The sequence below is a fragment of the Mastigoproctus giganteus genome, chromosome 13 (assembly GCF_048544385.1).
Source record: "Mastigoproctus giganteus isolate SK-2022 chromosome 13, ASM4854438v1, whole genome shotgun sequence".
NCBI lineage: Eukaryota > Metazoa > Arthropoda > Arachnida > Uropygi > Thelyphonidae > Mastigoproctus > Mastigoproctus giganteus.
This window is the reverse complement of record NC_143587.1, coordinates 150,566,289-150,583,280: the sequence shown is the minus strand read 5'-3', so window position 1 is coordinate 150,583,280 and position 16,992 is coordinate 150,566,289. Positions and strand designations below refer to the sequence as shown.

At 37.9% G+C, this 16,992-nt stretch overlaps 1 protein-coding gene across 2 annotated transcripts in view; it reads left to right on the top strand.

Annotated features, from left to right (window-relative positions):
- dom (domino helicase) overlaps window positions 1-16,992 on the top strand; it is an 896,769-nt gene that overhangs the window by 53,520 nt on the left and 826,257 nt on the right. For both annotated transcript variants that reach the window (XM_090388005.1, XM_090388004.1), the window contains exon 2: window positions 12,834-12,957. The gene's annotated coding sequence lies outside the window, so the exon portion shown is untranslated. The remainder of the gene's footprint in view (window positions 1-12,833; window positions 12,958-16,992) is intronic.

Here is a 16,992-nt window from a genome sequence, read left to right as displayed (position 1 = left end):
TGTAGGATAGATGTGTGGAAGTTTGCCTTTAGCCAGCGGGTGGTTGATTGCTGGAACACACTTCCGTTTATTGTTGTAAAAGTTGATAGCTTAAATAGATTCAATGCAGAACTAGACAAACATTTGGAGTGAGTGGATGGGTGAAATGAGAAGTTTTTTTTTTTTTTTTGGCTGATGCTATATAAGCTTGCTTTCTTGCATCATGTGCCTTTACTAATGCTAATCCCATCAGCATTTCATTTGTTCAAGCCATTCAAAGCCCTTAAACACCTCAATCAGGTTACTTTGTGGGTGCTATTCACCAGATACTACAATTTACAGAACTGAATTTGCCTTTCTTGATAAGAGCATCTTTTTTTATCCTCACCAATCTCGTAGAGTTTGATAAACTTTTTATTATTATTATTTCTCCCTAATTGGAATTGCTACCTAGTATACAGGGTAGACCCATTCATGCAGCTCTGAATCCTTTCTAAAATGTGTAAATGAAGATGTAAAATACTCATTCAGTTTGTCAGCTATCTGAGCAGGATCATCTACAGTCGAACCATTGATATCAAGTGGACCAATCTGATTCATCCCCTTCTTTCTAGAGTTTATATACGTAAAGAAGCCTTTGCTGTTTTTCTTTGCATCGTTTGCCAAAGATTTTTTATAATCTGCCTTTGCTTGCCTAACGTCCTTCTGTGTCGCCTAATAATTTATATTCATCCCATGCAAATTTCTTCTCTGCCACGACTCCACTAATGCAGGTGTTTTCTTTGATGGGAAATCCTATCCATAAATTTGCTGAGGATAGCACATTGTATTCTGCCTTTCAGTTTGAGAAACCTTGCCCTGCTCAAACCACTTCAACTTCATGAATATCCACTACCAATTCCTTAAATGGCAATCTACATTTAATTCTCCAGTGGGGCAAAGATAACTTGGTTGATTTCAATCGTTCTAAAACTCATTCTTGTGTTATCTCCCACAAAAAGAATTCAGCTTCCATGCTTATCTTCGTTGGCACTCCGATTTCTAGTAAAGATTACATATCTTTATTGAGCATTACCCTGACTCTGGGGTGTTCTCCCCACAACTTCTCTCAGGTTTCAAGATTCTATTCTTCAAGAAAATTGTGGTATTGTGGTAGTTGATAGCTTAAAGGGAAGGGATGCATGAAATTTTCTTTTTTTTTTTTTTTTTTTTGGCTAATGCTACGTATGCTTGCTTTCTTTTATCACATGTTTCTACTACTAGTAGTCTCTTTTTAAGAACAATCTGGTTTTTTCTTAAAATTTCGTTTCAGGACTCGTATGCTGTACCGAAGACCATTGGCCTTTTAAAGTGGAATAATCACCTCTTTATCCCTGCGGGAAAAGTTTCTGAATATCATTCATAGAATCTTAGGAGCTGTTCTATTAGGCTGTCTGCCCACACTTCTCTATTCTAGTTACATGTGCAGACTGCCTAACAGAACACACTTCTATTCTTGTAGCATGTTCTGTTAGGCTGTCTGCACATGTTACTAGAATAATCATATCTGCTTAAATTAGCCCTAAGTTGCTTTTGTTCACCTCCTCGGGCGTGGTACTGCACAGTTTCTTTGTTATTATGGGATTACTGATTTGATATGTTTCCCAAACAGAAGGCTGTTATATAAAATGGAGCAAATTTGGTTTAATGACAAGATATGATGAAGGGCTGAAAATATTGTTAATCTTCAGTGTTGTGAGTTCTCAGCCCATTTTGGTAATACGGTCGATTCTGGTTATTTGTTACACATCGGGACTAGTGCATTTTGGCCCAATTAAGCGGCTGCTCCGATTACCCGAAGTTTCATGTTAATAGTTAAAAATACAATGGACCCCCCACTTTACAATTGGTTTACTGTACAATCAAATCACGTTACGATGGACTCATCATAGTGAAGTACCATTCACTATATGATGTGTAGTAATCGCTGGTTATTGTGATCATGTTTGTGAATTGAATTTTAATTCTGTTAAACAGCGATTCTAATTAGCAAAAATAGGGGGAATATTATCCACAGGTTATAAAAGTAAAGCTATATTAAGCACAAATCTACCCTTTATTACCTTACCAATTAAAAAATTAAATGATACGTGATAATCGGAATAATTAATACATACTGTAATATGTACATACTAACTAGTTGACATTTCTGTTCACTGACATTTGCGGGTGGGGTTAAAATTTAAAACAGTAAAAAGATAAGCAATCAATAACAAAGAACACGGCACACACAAATTGCAAGTAACACGATGTGTGCAAGTGAGAACGGAGTAACAAGTTACAAAGCTTTAAAAATAGGAATGGAGAAGATTCTGAAAATTTAATTGTTTTATATGATTGAAGGTTTCATGGAAGTGTAAACACATTTCACCATAATAACCCACAGAATTCCAGCTGTCGGTATTGTTGCAAATTCAGTAAGATCGAGTTTACTATCTGTTTATGATAGATTGCACTAACATAAAAGCCCAATGAACAGGTGACTGCTAATTGTTTTTATTGTTTTATGGTTGTGGCCTCCAGAAATCCGACTGAACCACGTGGTATGGTTGGAGACAATCGTAGGGTAATCTCCAGTGCTGCGGTCTCCTACCCTGATTAAACGGTATGTTATCCCAATTAAGCAAAGTAAACTGTGGCTATTTTCTCAATTGGGTTCTGTTTTTTAAGATTTGCCTCAAATAAATGGCTGCCCCAATTAACTGGTGGCCCAAATAACCGGAATCCACTGTATTTTATAGTTCTTGCTGCCAGTAACCACCAGTAATCCTGTCAGTAACCACCCTTCCAACCTTTGTATCTTCCTCAAACTTAGATAATAAGCTTGATATGGTGTCACTCAGATATAGGGTATGCAGAATTTGAATACGAGGATTACATTGTATACAGAAAGGACATTGTATATTGTCAAGTGGCACTGGGGGTTCCCCCTGTAAACCACGTATTATACATTGTGACACAACAAACTCAGTAAATGCCAGAGATAGTGTAAGTTTTAGTGTTAGTTTGGATAGTGTTGGCATGTTGGTCCTCCAGCATATAGCTGAGGATCCCTAATGGGACTTCACATTGCCCATCCTGGTATTGGGGGGGCAGCCAGGTATAGTACAAGTAGAAAGTTCTCTGGCAGGGATGAACTCTGGACTGCTCCCGAGCTTGCCAGGGAAGGCCCCTGTGGGGGAGCTAGAAGAGGAGGAAAGCGTGAAGCAGGAAGAGGGAGAGAACAGATGAAGAAGATTAAGGTTGAAAACAAGAAAGCTATTTTCCTGGAAATAGGAAGTTAAAGGAATAAAAGGGCACCCCTGTAAAGGAGCCCATCCTCACAAGAGTGGCGGGTGGCTGTTAAGGAAAAGTAAAAAGTTTGTGGTGGTAGGATCCATTAGACGAAATGTTGGTGTGGGAGTGTGGAGGGGAAGAAAGTCATATGGTTAGAGTGACCTTATGTGTTGGGGGAGAGTCTACCTCTGTGGATGCACAGTGTTGCTCTGCAGGAAATTCCACACTGGCCAGACTAGCTGCAGTCAGTGTCAGCAATCCCCACGCCATGCCTCAAAAGAAAAGATGCATGGTATCAGCAAAGCAGGGGTGGTTCCCTATGGGTTACCCCATTCTGCAGTCCAAGTGGGGGGGGGGTGCCTGCCAAAACACTACACATACTCTTCATATGTTCAAACCTTACACACACACACACACCTTCCACTCTTACAGATACACAGGTATACACACTTTTTTATTATTACTCATTTCAGGGGCAGACTATGCATCATCATACACTCAGAGACAGGACAGAGGACCACCTAAACACATGTCAAGGCATCTAGACTTTTTTTTTTTTTTTTGACCCATCACAGCTACATTCACTCGGCCACCGCAGAGTTTACACAGGTGACTTCACTTGCACTCACATTTGTACATCTTAACCTGGAAAGAAACCACACACACACACACACACACACACACACACACACACACACACACACACACACACACACACACACAGGTATGTCATACAGAAAGGACAGAGAGGTTAGGTGGGGGTTATGCTCTTAGGAATCACATGAAATCAACGGCAGTGCATTGTTGACAAGGGTGGCTAGTGCAATGTTGAGTCAGTTTGGTGTGACAGAAGCCCTGGGAAAGAAAAAATCAGAGTGGGCAAGTGTTATAGGCCTAATGACTGATGAGTACAATGAACAACTGTACAGAGAAATAGAGTGGGCGAGTAAATCAGAATGTCTTATAATGGGGGATTTTAACTTTCCAGATATTGACTGGAACTTTTGACTTGGCCACTCACTTTTGTAGATTTAATGGAAGACTGTTTTCTACAGCAGCAGCATGTTAGAGAGGCAACAAGTGGGAATAATACTCTTGATCTGATTATTTGCAGTGATTATTCAAGCTAAAGAACTAAAGATATAACTAAGGGAAGGGTTTTTGGTTTCATTAAGGTGAGTACGGTGGACTCGGACAGTTTTTAAGTTCTATATAATAGGACCAACTGATATTGTTACCATCAGCAAATTCTAAATGGCAAGCATTCAAGGAATTAATCATAGAAGCTACTAGGCTTTTAGGCATTAATATTCTTCAAAGTATAGTCCTAAATGGATGTCCGATAAACTAATGAGATGTGGCAGAGAAGAAAAATGCATGGGATGCACATAAATGTTCGAGAAACAAATTAGCCAATGGTATATATAAACTAGTCATAATCTAGTCAAAAGGAGATCAGGCACGCGATGGCAGATTATAAATGGATAAATCTTTGGCAATGGATGTAAAGAAGACTTTACTTATGTAAACTCTAGAAGGTAGGGGAAGAATCAGATTGGACCTTCAATATCGATGCGAAGGTTGCTGATAAATGAATAAGTATTTTGGATCTGCTTTCACACAGGAATTCTTTGAGGAAGGGGATGGCAGAAGTTTATCAAACTAGAGTTTGATAAACTTCTGGCATCCCCTACAGAGAGTTAAATGATTTTGTGATAACTGAGAAGAAAGAAGAAGAAAAATTGTTGAAATTAAACATAAGAACCTGGGGGGATAGCATTTATCCATTTATGTTAATGGGGGCAGTGAAGCAAGGAATAAAACCCTTATCCATAATTATGAGAGCTTCCTTGTATTCAAGGGAAGTCCCTCCCCCCTGCTGACTGGAGATGTATGACTGTATCCCCAATTTAGAAAGGGGGATCAAAGGGTGAAACTAGTAATTACAGACCTGTTCATTTAACTTCTGTTCCAGGATAAATAATGGAGTCATTAATAAAAGAAGTAATGCCGGATCATCTAGAAAAGGCTGCAATTATACTTCAGACACAACATGGGTTTTTTGAGGGGAAGGCTTGTCTGACCAATTTGATTGGATACTATGATGTCAGAAAGTAACTGGATGCAAAAAATAATTTTGATATCATATACTTGGATTTCAGGAAAGATTTTGTTACTATTGCACAAATAGACTACTGTACAAATTGGAGCAATGTGACATAAGGGAAGTTACTGCTATAGATAAAGGGATGGTTGAGTGGTAGAAGACAGAGTGGTAATAATCAATGGACATTGCTCTTTATGGACGAATTTTCTTACAGGAAGCCCCTAGAGCTTGGTGTTTGGCCCAGTTGCTGATATATATTTATCAATGATATTGATGAAGGAAAATCAAGTTTAATGTCCAAGTTTGACAGGAATCATGGTATGCTACTGCAGCAGGATCTAAAAAAACAGATGGGCTGAAAAATGGCAATTGAAGCTGCATATGAATAGCAATAATCCTGGTGTAATGTACCAACTGTGTAGTGCTATTTTCAGGTTGGGGGAAAATGAAAAATACCTGGAGGTAATTGTGCATTTGGATATGGAGCAATGCAGACAGGCTGCAGGACAGTTCATGGAGTTTTGTCAATGATATATATGAATTTTGCTAGCAGCGATAAGGTGATTATCCCATTGTATAAGGCAATGATCAGATCAAGTTGGGTACTGTATACAGGTCTGGAGGCATCATTATAATAAAGGATATAGAGCTGCTGGAACACCTACAGAGAAGAATAGTGAGATTTGTGAAGAGAACAAATTAATGCTTTTATCAAGAAAGGCTTCAGTTCTGTAAATTGCAGCATCTAGAGACTAGGCATCTGCAGAGTGATGTGATTTAGGTGTTTAAAGCTTTGAATGAAATGAGAAACTAAGTGCTGAAGGGAATCTTCCACTTGCTCGGACTATGCACATGAGTGGGCATAAATTCAAATTGAGGAATGATGGTTGCAGAATAGATGCACTGAAATTTACCTTTAGCCAGTGGGCGGTTGATTTCTGGAACAACTTTCAAACTGTTGTGCAAGTTGATAGATTGAATAAATTCAACGGAGAACTGGACAAACTACTATAAAATATTATTTATTTATTTATTTTGGCTATAAACTTGCTCAATTCATTATTTGTCACTATTGATGCTAATGCACCTTCGTTGATATCGATGATGACTGCTCTAAACAGTAAGGGCCCCAGCACTGAATCCTGAGAAACTCCACTAATAACACTAGTTTCCAAGTGTAGTAACCATTTATAACCACCCTCTGTTTTCTCAGTCATTCTCTTAATCATAGCAGTAATTTGCCTCCAATTTGTTAGTCTTTTATATGAGAGGTTAAAAGCTTTGGTGAAATCCAAATAAATGATATCAAAATTGATGGTTGCATCCAGTCCTTTTGTTACTATATCATTCATTATAGCTAATAAGATTGGTCATATGAAAAACCCCTCTCCTCCAAAAACCCAATGCTGTGATTTCCATATAATTCCATTCTTGCTAAGATGATCCCGCAGTTATATAACCACTGACTTCATTATTTTTTCATGGAGTAGAAATCATGCATGTGGAGGCTCCTTTGATCTCCTTCCCTGTGTAGATGAGGTGAGGGGCATTTTCACACCTTCAATCTATAGGAATATCCCCTGAATCCAAGTATGTATTCCTGCTTCTTTTAATATAACTAGATAGATGCCATTAGCCTCAAGTGTTTTATTAACTTTTGGCCTCAGAAGTTATAATGTGCTGTGTCACTTAAGAACAGGTGCATGTATATGTACACCAGTGCTAGGAGCATAGTAAATAATTTTGATGAATTTGAAGTCACATTGTGAAATCAGACATTGTGGTAATATCAGAGACATAGTGTCACTCAGTCTCAGTTATAAGGGATGCAGAATTTGAATATGATGAGTAGTCTATACAGAAAAGACACAGTGTATAGTGTTGATTGTGAAGCAACGTTGGACCTAGGGCTTACAATCCCTGTAATTTTTTTTCCAATATCCAAATACCGGTTTTTCAGTACTAAATTAAAAAATAATTGTTTATGATTTATTCATATAAAGGTTATAAAATCACCTTTATTTGATTTTATAACTTCACCTTTATTTGATTAATCAAATAAAGGTGATTATAAAATCACCTTTATTCGATTTTATAACTACCAACCAAAAATGGTAAATATTACAAAAGTATATTGCAGCAGAATTTAGCAAAGAAATTGTTATGTAATTAGATTCCAAGACTAGTTGGAACAGTTAACTGTCCACGCTTGAAAGCTTTTTTGAGTTTAAATATTGTGTGCAGAAAGCTTTACTTGATTTAGATTCAAATATTAATTTCTACGAGTATGAATTTAATTTATTATCTGCTGCTATATCTACACTAATGCCTTTAAAGTTAGCGGTAGAAGCACTATGCTGCAAAGTAGCAGATCTTTTAACGGCAGATGCTACCATTAAATCTATGATGAAAACTCTTGGCAATCAAAATTATGAAATAGCTAGAGAATTTCATATGCCATTGAAGCTCTGTCTTTCACAGAGTCATACAAATTTATCACAGGTTCTTTGGTATTTGCAAAGTGGGACACTATGATAGCAAATTATTTCCCAGACTCAGTAAAGATACTATTGTGAAAATTATACTTCACTTAATAAATTATACTTCACTTTCTCCTTCAGAAAATGATGAACAGCATTCAACCTTAGAATACCATCATTGAATAGACTGTTCCACAAATTCTTTCCAAAATAAGAAATTGCTTGACTAATGAGAGTTTAAAAGATGAAGTTGAATGGCAATTAATGCAAAACTTTTAACTGTTCCTGCTTATAAAGTTGATAACCTAGAAAATATATTGTTATAACGGAAATAACATTTTTTGAAGATGAGGTAATAAGGGGGATAAACCTGCTCATCTAGGACTATCTGAGTACAATAGACAATTTTTAAATTCTATGCAGTGGGACCAACTGATAATGTTACCAACAGCAAATTGTAAATGGGAAGCATTCAAAGAATTAATCATGGAAGCTACTAGGCTTTTCATACCAACTAAGAAATATTGTTTAAGGTTTAGGCCTAAATGGATATCAGATGAACTAATGAGACATGTGGCAGAGAAGAAAAATGCATGGGATACATATAAATTAACAGGTGACACAGAAGCCTATGGTAGATATGAGCTGGTCTGTAATCAAGTCACAAAGGAGATTAGGCAGGCAAAAGCAGATTACGAGAAATTTTTGGCAAAGGATGCAAAGAAAAACAGCAAAGAGTTCTTTACTTATGTAAACTCTAGGAGGAAAGGGATGAATCAGATTGATATTGATAACCACTTGATATTGATTCAAATGATGATCCTTCTCAGGTAGCTAACAAACTGAATGAGTATTTTCCACATATATATTTACACACAAGGAGTTATTCAGGGGAATGATGCCAGAGGTGTATTAAATTCTGGCAGTGATCTAAATGATTTTGCAATCACTTAGAGCAAAAATGGAGGAGAAATTGTTGAAGATAAACATAAGAAAGGCATCTGGGGTGGACAGAATCAATCCAGGTATATTAATGGAGGCAGCAAAGGAAGTAAGCAAACCCTTAGCCACAAATGAGAGCTTCTTTGGACTCGGGGGGAAAGTACTGAAGGACTGGAGATGTGCAGATGTGACCCCAGTTCATAAAGGAGGATCAAAGGGTGACACAAGTAATTACAGACCTGTTAGTTTAACTTCTGTTCTGGGGAAATTAATGGAGGCCCTGTTTCAGACACAGCATAGGTTTGTTAAGGGAAAGTCTTGTCTGACCAATTTGATTGCATGCTATGATGTGGTCACAAAGGAACGGGACCAAAGAATAATTTTGATATCATATACTTGTATCTTAGGAAGGCTGCTGATTCTGTTGCACGTGGAAGACTGCTACACAAATTGAGCAGTGTGGCTTTGGAGGCAAATTACAGATATGGATCAAGGGATGGTTGAGTGGGAGAAGACAGAGAGTGGTAATCAATGGTCACTGCTCTTCGTGGACTAACGTTATTAGTGGAGTCCCCTAGGGTTCAGTGTTGGGTCCATTGTTGTTTTCTGTATTTATTAATGATATTGCTGATGGCTAAATTATCAGGCTTAATGTCTAAGTTTGCAGATGACATGAAGGTGGGCAGGGTTGTTAATGACAGTATGCTACTGCAGCAGAATCTAGAAAAGTTGAGCAGATGGGCTGAGAGGTGGCAGCTGAAGTTTATCATTGACAAATGTAAAGTACTGCATATGGGTAGGAGTAACCTCAGAGTAATGTACTAACTGTGTGGTACTACACTCAGGATAGTGGAGAATGAAAAAGACCTGGGGTTAATTGTGCCGTCAGATATGAAGTTTTCTGAGCAGCGCAGACGGTCTGCAAGAGCAGCCCATGGTGTCTTGTCAATGATATACAGGAATTTTTCTAGCAGGGAAATGGATGGGATTATCCCCTTGTATAAGGCAATGGTCAGGCCACACCTTGAGGTCTGGAGGTCACATTTTAGGAACAATGTAGGGTTGCTGGAATGAGCACAGAGAAGGGCCACAAGATTAGTGAATGGAAGTTACTGTTGCTGATCAAGTTTTGCAAATGACAGTGTCTGGAGACTAGGCACCTGCGAGGTGATCTGATTGAAGTGTATTAAGGCTTTGAATGGTTTGAGCATGCTCAATGCTGATAGGATTCTTCCTCTTGTCCAGATTAATCGCCAGAGGGGACGTAAATTCAAATTGAGGAAAGACAGTTGTAGAATAGATGTGTGGAAATTTGCCTTTAGCCAGCAGTTGGTTGATTGCTGGAACAAACTTTCGTCTGTTGTTGTGGAAGTTGATAGCTTAAATAAATTCCAGGCAGAACTAGACAAACATTTGGTGTGAATGGATGGGTGAAATGGGAAGTTTTTTTTTTTTGGCTAATTCTGTATAAGCTTGCTTCCTTGCATCATATGCCTCTACTAATGCTAATAGCATCATCCAGCATAGAGTCTGAAACACCATTTTCTGTCACTTATCAAATAAGTACCAAAATTAGAACCAGATTAAATGATAACACTATTGATTTCTTTTGTTTCTTAAGAGCTCACTTTATTCAGACAGGCAGTATAGATGCGTAAACATAAATAAAATTATTGTATTAATATTTCTTTTTGTTTTTTCTCTTTAGAATAACTGTATTTTTAATAATTTTTGTCGGAATATTTATGTTTGTAATAAAAGTTCAATTTAAAACATGAAGTAAGTAATTACTTGTTTTTTCCTTACTTTATTGCACCTAATTGTCATCAAAATTTATTCAGAAAAATGTTTGTTTTTGGAATATTGGTATTAATACTGGTATCCTGGTTTCTTAAAATTAAAAATACCGAAATATTGGTATTAAGGTATTCTTGACTGGCTGGTATTCTGAGCCCTAAGTAAATGTTGTTCGGTGCAACTAACTTTTACTCTTCACATACATATCTTTTCCCTATTCCACTTATCCTTGTTGCATGAAATATTTCCATTTCCTTGACAATACAGTTACCGAGAATAAGCAGCTTCCGAGTGAACAGCATATCCTGCTCATGATGGTCCCACTGTGCTACCAAATTCATGAGGATAATTTCTAATGCAAATGAGGAATCTCCCTAATTGGAAAGCTTTGTGAGTTCTCTTATTTTTAATTGTGAATGGACTCATTTTTTTTCAATTAATCACTGGTATGAAAAGAAGATTATCCAAATGGAGTGGATTGACAAAATATAACTTCTCTTGCTTTTTCTGTTTTTACTTTTGGAAGTTGGCCACCATTAGTTGCAGTTGTACATTGTGTGGTGCACCTGGGATGCTTAACAGAATTATTTTGAAGTTGTTTTCCCATTAATTTGAGGATGTACATTTTTAGATGAATATATTGAAATGGAAAATTTATAGTAAGCTGTATTTATTTCATTGTAAACCATTTGATTACAATAATAATTATTATTATAATGAACTAGTTTTTTTTTTTTTTTACTAATTCACTTTTGACTTTTAATTTGTATGTAATGAAAATCCATTAAATCCAATTTTTTATTTTGATTACCATGATTTTCTTATTTCTCTTGTTGTAATGGTCTTGCACTGTAATGTAAAAATTGTAAAGTAGTGTATATACACTGAGTGATCACAGAATAATGATCACCCCTATGAAAACTGAATGCGATCTATTGACCACGTGAGGTATGAGAACGTGCAGTTTGTCGACCTACGTAGTATAGATAAGATGTCAGTGGTTCGGTAAGTAGTAAAATTCCGAGCGTGATGGGTAAAAGGAAGGATTTATCGGACTTTAAGAAAGGACAGATTGTGGGAGCTTGATGAGGTGGTGCCTCAATTTCCCAAACGACTGAACTGGTGGGGTGTTCAAGAGCTGCCGTTGTTAAAGGGTACCAGGACTGGTGTCAAAATGGTCAAACAAAGACCTGATGACAAAACTGCAAAGGTCAGCGAAAGGTTGATGTTAGAGGTGAATGACCAGGTCCAGGTCGTACAAGCAAACAGGCGCAGCACTGTTGAAGAGTTCACTACCCAATATAACATGGCCCAACCCGGAACAATATCTGACATGACCATGCGTTGCACGTATGGGCTATACCAGCAGACGATCCCTACGGCATCCTCTCCTAACCAAAGAGAGATGCAAGTTGGACGTTAGAAGACTGGAAGTTGTGCTGGTTGGATGAGTCACGTTATTTACCACACACTGTGGATGGTCATGTACAGATTTGGCCTCAACTACATGAGGCTCTTGATCCATCATGTATGGTATCAAAAGTGTAGGCTGGTGGTGGCAGTTGTAAGGTGTGGGGCATGTGTCACTAGCAGGAACTTGGACTCCTGGTGCATGTAGAACAACATGTCAATGGTCCCCGCTATCGGCAACTGCTTGCTGACTGTGTACACCCCACTATGTTATACATTTTCCTGAATGGCAATGGTGTCTTCCAAGATGGCAATTCGCCGAGCCATTGGGCGCTTGATGTGCAGGAATGGTTTGAGGAAAACATTTCTGACTTCTAGCATATTGATTGGCCTCTAAACTCCCCCGATATCAATCCCATAGAGCACTTGTGAAACACTATGGAAAGGAATATCAGGTGTCTGGATATGCCAATCACTTCCATACCTACATTGCTTTCTGCATTACACACAGCTTGGTTGGCCGTACCTCCTGAACGCTTCCGACATCTTGTTGAATCAATGCCTCGTCGGATAGCTACTGTACTGAGGGAAAAGGAGGATCTATGAAGTATTAGGTAGGTGGTCATAATTCAGTGATCACTCAGCATACATTAAATGAACTGCAACAATTATAACCTGTTTACTTTTTTATTTAATGTATTTGTTTAATTCTGGAAAAAATTGAAAAGTGAAATCACTTCATAAATTGCATATTTTAATATTTGGATGTTTTTGTGGTAATGTTTTTGCTTTCTTGTTTATAGAACCTTTTCAATAATGCAAACAGCAAAGAAGAAATAAGAAAAAATCAGTAATTTGGAGCAGTTGCCCTTTGTGATTCATACTGCTTTAGAGAATGCTTTAATTATTTAAATATACTCAGGCAGTGTAAGTAAATATACTCATTTCCTTTTTAAATTTTAGGGTTGGCCACCAGTAATGGTACAACTCAACATTACAGTAAAATTAATTATATTAAACTTAAATTTAAATTGTATGAACAGTAAAAATACAGTTTGTGTGCACGGTAAAATTCAGTTTGGAAATTTCAGGTCATTTCCTTAGTGAAACTGTTAAGTTGTTTATAGGAAATAAACTGCTTGAGAAGCAGATAACATGGGGTTCCATAAGTTAAAATGGACATAAACCCAAAAAATGAGTTTGGTTGCTTAAGCAAGTTCAGTTAATGAATAACAAATAATAATTGTAAAAATTGGGGAGTAATAAATAATATAAGCTGAAGTGTGTTACCCAAATTACTTATAATTGGGGAATTATATAACCTTTCGTTGAAAGAGAAGATAAGCCACGAATTCATTGGTGATTTATCCTCTCTCTCCCCTTAATTTTCCCATTCTAATAATAGCAAATCATGCCGTATTAAAATAATATTATTTTTTGAATACTGTGATGGCAATACTAATTTGATGAGAGAGATTACCTGTATTATAAATAACATTAAAATGTAATAGTAATATTCCTCCCTTATTGATTTTAATGATTTAACCTTCTATCCCCCCCCAGAGGTTTATGCCTTTCAATCAAATCCCCCCCCCCTCATCCTCAAGTTGCATATTAGCTAGGTTATGAAGACCATGTCTACTATACTTTACCCTTCATCAATCTAGTTTTCTTTCTTTTATATTAGCATTAGTTGAGGCATATGATGCAAGAAAGCAAGATTATATAGCATTAGCCAAAAAAAACTTCCCATTTCACCCATCTGGTCACTCCAAACATTTGTCTAGTTCAGCCTTAAATTTATTTAAGCTATCAACTTCCACAACAACAGATGGAAGTCTGTTCCAGCAATCAACTACCCGCTGTATAAAGGCAAACCTTTGCTTGTCTATTCTAGAACTGTCTTTCCTCGATTTGAATCTATGCTTCCTCAGGTTCTTAATCTGAGCAAGCAGAAGTATCCCATCAGCATTGAGCCTGCTCAAACTATTCAAGGCAATTATCCCTTATCAAAGGGATAATCACCTTCTTGTTCCTGCTAACAAAATTCCTATGTATCATTGACAAAACTCCATGATCTGCTCTGGCAGCTCGTCTGCACTGCTCAGAGAACTTTTTTCATCTCTGACTGCACAATTACTCCCAGGTCTTTTTCATTCTCCACCTCCCTGAGTGTAGTACCACACAGTTGATACATTTCTGTTGGGTTACTGCTACCCATATGCAGTACTTTGCATTTTTCAATGTTAAACTTCAGTTGCCACTTCTCCGCCCATCTACCTAACATTTCTAGATCCTGTTGCAGTAGCATACTGTCTTACCGTTATTAAAAACCCTGCCAACCTTCGTAACCTTAACGTCCAAGTTTCCATATGGAAACTTGGATATTAAGCCTGATATATCTTCATTGATAAATACACAAAAGAACAATGGACCACAAATACTTGGGGGACTCCACTGATAACAGTAGTACACATAGTGCAGTGTTCATTTATTCTCTCTCTCTGTCATATCTCACTTAACCATCTCTTTATCCATTGCAGCAACTTGCCTTTAATGCCATACTGCTCCAATTTGTAGAGCAGTCTTCATGTGCAGTAGTATCAAAAGCTCTCCTGAAATCCAAGTATATGATCTCAAAATTATTTTTTTGCCTCCAGTTCCTTTGTGACTACATCAAAATATGCAATCAAATTGGTCAGACAAGAATTCCCCTTAACAAACATATGCTGCATTTGAACTATTACTGCAGTCTTATCTAGTTGATCCTGCACCACTTCTTTAACCAGTGACTCCATTATTTTACTCAGAACAGAAGTTAAGCTAACTGGTCTATAATTATTTTTGTCACCCTTTGAACTTCCATTGTAAATTGGGAATACACTTGCACATCTCCAGTCTATGGGGACCACCCCCAAATCTAAGGATGCTCTCATAATTATGGGTAAGGGTTTGCTTACTACTGTCGCTGTCTCCTTCAATATAACTGGATAGATTCCATCTGCCCCAGGTGCCTTTTTTATGCTTAGCTTCAATTTCTCCTCCACTTTGATCTCCGTTATTACAAAATCATTTAGCTCTGCGTTAGAATTTAATAAACTTCTGTCCCCCCCCCCCCCCCGATTCCTTACAGAATTCCTCGTGTGAATGTAGATGCAAAATACTCATTCAGATTGTCAACTATCTGAGCAGGATCATCAACAGTCGAACCACCAACAGCAAGTGGACCAATCTGATTCATCCCCTTCCTTCTAGAGTTTACATAAGTAAAGAAGTCTTTGTGTTTTCTTTGCATCCTTTGCCAATGATTTCTCATAATCAGACTTTGCGACTTGATAATAGACTAGCTTGTATCTACCATAGTAGTAGTAGTAGTAGTAGTAGTAGTGGCACTTGATGCAAGAAAGCAGTGTAGGAGCTTATGCAGCATCAGCCAAAAAAAAAAAAAAAAAAAAAAAATCACACCATACCCTCCAATTGCCTGTCCAGTTCCTCCTTAAATTTATTTAACCTATCAACTTCCACAACGACAGATGGAAGTTTGTTCCAGCAATTAACCACCCGCTGGCTAAAGGCAAATTTCCGCACATCTATTCTACATCTATCCTTTCTTAATTTGAACTTATGTCCCCGTAGTTCGTATTCTGAACAAGTGGGAGGATCCCATCAGAATTCAGCGTGCTCAACCCATTCAAGGCCTTATAGACCTCAATCAGATCACCACGCAGGTGCCTAGTCTCCAGCCACTGCAATTTGCAGAACTTAAGCTTCTCTTGGTAAGAGGATCCCTTCATTCCCCTCACCAATCGTGTGCTCTTCTCTGTACACGCTCAAGCAAATCTACATCCTTCCTAAAATGAGGCCTCCAGACTGTACGCAGTACTCAAGGCGTGGCCTGACCATTGCCTTATACAGAGGGACAATCACCTCCTTTTCCCTGCTAGCAAATTCCTATATATCATTGACAAAACCCCATGACCTGCCCTAGCAGCCTGTCTACATTGCTCAGAAAACTTCATATCTGACTGCACAATTACTCCCAGGTCTTTTTCATTTTCTACCACCTTAAGTGTAGTACCACACAGTTGGTACGTTTCTCTGGGGTTACTTCTACCCATATGCAGTACTTTGCATTTGTCAAGGTTAAACTTCAGTTGCCACTTCTTAGCCCATCTGCCCAAATTATCTAGATCCTGTTGCAGTAGCACACTGCCATTACTGTCATTAACAACCCTGCCAACCTTCGTGTCATCTGCAAACTTCGACATTAAGCCTGATATACCTTCATCAATATCATTGATAAATATACAAAACAACAGTGGCCCCAACACCGAACCCTGTGGGACTCCACTAATAACATTAGTCCACGAAGAGCAGCACCCATTGATTACCACCCTCTGTCTTCTACACTTAACCATCCTTTTATCCATTGTAGCAACTTACCCTTAATACCATCTGCTCCAATTGTACAGTAGTCTTCCATGCGCAACAGTGTCAAAAGCTTTCCTGAAATCCAAGTATATGATATCAAAATTATTTTTTGCATCTAGTTCCTTTGTGACCACATCATAATAACCAATCAAATTTGTCCAGACAAGACTTTCCCTTAACAAACCCATGCTGTGTCTGAATTATTGCTGCAGTCTTGTCTAGATGATCCTGCAATGCATCTTTAACCAGTGACTCCATTATTTTACCCGGAACAGAAGTTAAACTAACTGGTCTGTAATTATTCGTGTCACCCTTCGAACCTCCTTTGTGAATTGGGGATACATTTGCACATCTCCAGTCCGTGGGAACCTCCCCTGAATCCAAGGATGCTCTCATAATTATGGCTAAGGGTTTGCTTAGTTGCTTTGCCGCCTCCTTTAATATAACTGGATAGATCCCATCCGCCCCAGGTGCCTTTCTTATGTTTAACTTCAACAATTTCTGCTCCACTTTGCTCTCAGTTATTACAAA